This window comes from Montipora capricornis, chromosome 3, assembly GCF_036669925.1.
Source record: "Montipora capricornis isolate CH-2021 chromosome 3, ASM3666992v2, whole genome shotgun sequence".
Lineage (NCBI taxonomy): Eukaryota > Metazoa > Cnidaria > Anthozoa > Scleractinia > Acroporidae > Montipora > Montipora capricornis.
The window spans coordinates 9,693,378-9,696,983 of record NC_090885.1 but is presented as its reverse complement, the minus strand read 5'-3'; the positions used below and the strand labels follow the sequence as shown (position 1 = coordinate 9,696,983).

Sequence of the window (3,606 nt, the reverse complement as noted above, 5' to 3'; positions counted from 1 at the left end):
AAAAAAAAATACCATTTCCACACTAACTACAACTTTAATATTTTTGTGCTCCACAGGCTATTTCCACTCTTGCCTGCTAGCCACTGGCGCTGGCTCCTGTTTTCATGATCTGCAGTCCACCTCCCTTTTTTCTCAACCTTTTTTTATTCAACTGGTTCTAATTCAATAAAAAACTGATTTGATTTTTAATTTTCCACTTTAACTCCTTTTGTACTTACGTCAACATTTTTCAATTCAAATTTAACTCTTTTAGACAACCTTTTAATGCAGATTTTTCTGATACTTTTTTTTTCTTTTCCATCTTCTCCGACTTTGGTGGTACACAATACCAGCAATTTTACAGAATTCTTCAATTTCCGTACTACTTTTTTTTTTATGAAATTTGGGTTTTCTCTCATTTTTTCTAAAATATTACTTATCTGATCATTTTTTTAATGTTCAAGTTCTTCTATTTGTCTTTGTTCTTTTCCAAGTCTTCGTTCTCTAAATTTTTAATAGTTCATTTTAAAATTATTTTGTGACATTTTCTTTATCTTTTTTAAAAAACCTTTTATTTTAATTTTTTGCGCGTTATTGTTTCGTACCCACACCCTGCTAGCTGAGCCTTTCTTAGCTCGATGAGAAAGAAAGAACTCTGCAGAAATCATGTTAAGTCTTTATTAAGTATGTTGCTTGGAGACAGTTTCAAACCCAGGCCAAGTCTCCATCGCACTTCAAGACGCCATGTTAATTTTCATACTGAAGGCTCGATTGACCTTGACCTTGTCAAAAATATGATCCGCGCGTTGCCTAAACCGGTTTCACCAGAGTGAATAGCTCAGAAAGTTGGACTGCTGCGACCTAAAAGACTATACACGTTTTCTGCAGCCTCTCTTTCTCACCCTCAGGTGAGTTTTTGAGAGGCTCTTCTCGCAGGGTGCATACCCATTGCTACGCTTCGCTTGCCTGTGTTCTTTATCCCCGCTTTTTTTCACACTATTCATAATACCGAAAAAAAAAAATTGTATAAAACAAACAACTCTCAGAAAATCCACAGTATCAAAAAATTGGCGAAAACACAAAAATCATAAAAGCGAAAATCATAAAATAAGCAAAAGAACTGTAAAAACACCCAATAACAAACCGAATTTCTAAAACCATTTATCTACTACGCGCATCTTCCAGGGTTTGCTGCAGGAGGAACATTCTAATCCATGGGGAGCAGTGGCAGAAAAACAAGTTACAGAATAGAGTGCGGGGCGTTCCCCTGAAGAGATGAAGCCAATGGCTTTCCAGAATAGCGCTCGTAATTGTGCATCGTCCTGGCCTAAAATCAGGGGGTGGCTCATCCAGGTGCGGGGAACCCTCCACAAAAAAACCAGTTTGGCTATAGAGTGTATGGCCTTTGGTCACCACCCCAGGAACTCCAGAATGCAAAGGAATCCCAGGATGAATATGATACCATCTTGAACGTCAGTGAGAGGTCTCTCACGTGGCAAAACGACGAACGACTTCGGACAGGCTCTCACCACCTTTGAACGCTTCAAAGGAGCATTTAATACATCATTCGGGGATCAATCCTGTAAATCACTCGAGTGATGACACGGCTGGGGTTTTTTGAGGACATCATGAAGGTAGACGATTCGTTTGCTCCATATTTTCTTACCCATGGTGCTCCGCACGCCCACATTCAGCACGCGGAGCTCCGCTAAACGTACGCATTGCACGCCAATTTTTTCGCCGGCTTTGTTCTTTCAACGGCAAAATTATTGCCGACAAGGGTTATTGCGTGATGTTCACACCACGTGACGTACAGTAGCAAATAAAATCGCGCAAAAATTAATAGGCGGGTTGTAAACGTATAACGTATATAAGTGGGAAAGGTCCATGCTGTAACCGAATGTGGAAAACCATTGAAGTCACCAAAACTTTGCCGTCTCGACCCTAAGGACAACACAAGACATCATCTTAGGCACGTTGTTTATTTCGAATTTATGTACATTCCTAGCGGCATTTTTCGCAACTCAGCACTTACGATTTACCAATAATTATGAATAATGAATAATTGGTAAAATAATTGAATCAATAAGAGCACACTTTCGAGTTAAAGTTACTTAAGCCTCTGTTTCAAAGCGAATCTAAGTACGCACTCTCCCTTATCAACAAGAGAATACAGAAAGCGTTTGTTCTTGTGTCGATTTCCTTTTCAATGTTCGGGTTAGAAGGAAATGGTATGATACAATAGAGGAATAACAAAACTAGGTATTAAATACACTTAAAATAACAATATAACAACATACTCTGTTTTTAAATCACAAAGACCGGAAATCAAAACTGTCAATAATTTTATCTTCACCCTTTTTTTGGTCTATATTTCGATTTGTTTAAACTGACACCAGTTAAATGACAAGATTACATGCTGCAAAAACTGAACGCCTTTAAGACCAAACAAATACTACTTAATCCAGAGCATTATAAACAAATTTGCTTACGATTTGTTTGGACAAAAACCAGAAGGCACTTGAACCACAGACTTAACTTAAGCCTCATTTAAGAAAGAAAAACTTAAAACTAAAGAAGACACTCTTTCAGCTCAAAATATCAGCAAATAAATCCATAAATCACATTACTTCACCTATAAAAAAAGTTTTCAATTTAACTACCAAACTGTAATCAATTACAGCCGATAGCAACAATGAAAAAATATCGCACATGCCCTGAAAAATAGTGCTACAAACCAAATATGTTCCAAGCAAAGAAAGTAGGCCAACTTTTTAAATGCAAGCAGTAAACATGACTTTGAGACTCTTGGCAGTAAAAGAAGGATTTGCTCGAGTTTTGCTCAGAGTAAATTCGAATAATGTTACCTTTGTAAATGCTACGCACTTGGATTCACTTTGAAAAAGAGAGGCTTTAACTCAGAAAAAGCCTACTGCATGAATTAGTTTCCCCAGATCAGATTCAGTTTGAATGAAGAATTAAATGAATATGAATGAAATATCAACGAATAGTATCAGTTCAAAAAAGATAACATTAAGTGTAAATACTGCTACATTTTTAAAAATACAATACATGTAATTATAGCCTGCCCTCTAAAGAGCAACTAACACGATCAAAATTGCAGGTGCCATAGAATACCAAAGTACATGTACATGCATAAAAGCTGGCACCAAGGGGAGGTGGGAAGCGGAAAACTTTCCCATACTCTCCCAATTGAATGTAATAATAGGCCACTTTCAATATATTAAAATTCAGCTTAAAAGAGAGGTTCAGAGGACAAAGACAAAGGAAAGTGGCCTGATATGTTAATGTCTTTCGCACTCATTGCAACTTGTTTCTATTGTTTTTTTCCTCTCTGCCTCGCTATCAGGCTGAATATTTATATTTTGAAAATGGCCTATTGAAGTGGTAAGAAATCGACAATGTCCTTGGCAGTGGATTTCACTGTTGAACGTGCACAAATATTCAGGGCAACTACAACACTGATGAAAAAAAACAGTATTAATAAATTTCACATGTACATGGGGGATACACATAATAACAATTATCTATCTTATTTGCTGTCTTTCAAAACGACAGCTTAAAATTCAAGATAACACAGCTTCTCAAAATTTTTTCGGGAGCAGG

At 37.0% G+C, this 3,606-nt stretch overlaps 1 long non-coding RNA gene across 1 annotated transcript in view; it reads right to left on the bottom strand.

Annotated features, from left to right (window-relative positions):
- Nucleotides 1–772: 772 nt before the first annotated feature.
- Nucleotides 773–3,606, bottom strand: part of LOC138042168 (uncharacterized) — a 7,726-nt gene continuing 4,892 nt past the window's right edge. Inside the window, exon 5 of the long non-coding RNA XR_011130939.1 lies at nucleotides 773–1,923. This is a non-coding gene — a long non-coding RNA (uncharacterized lncRNA). The remainder of the gene's footprint in view (nucleotides 1,924–3,606) is intronic.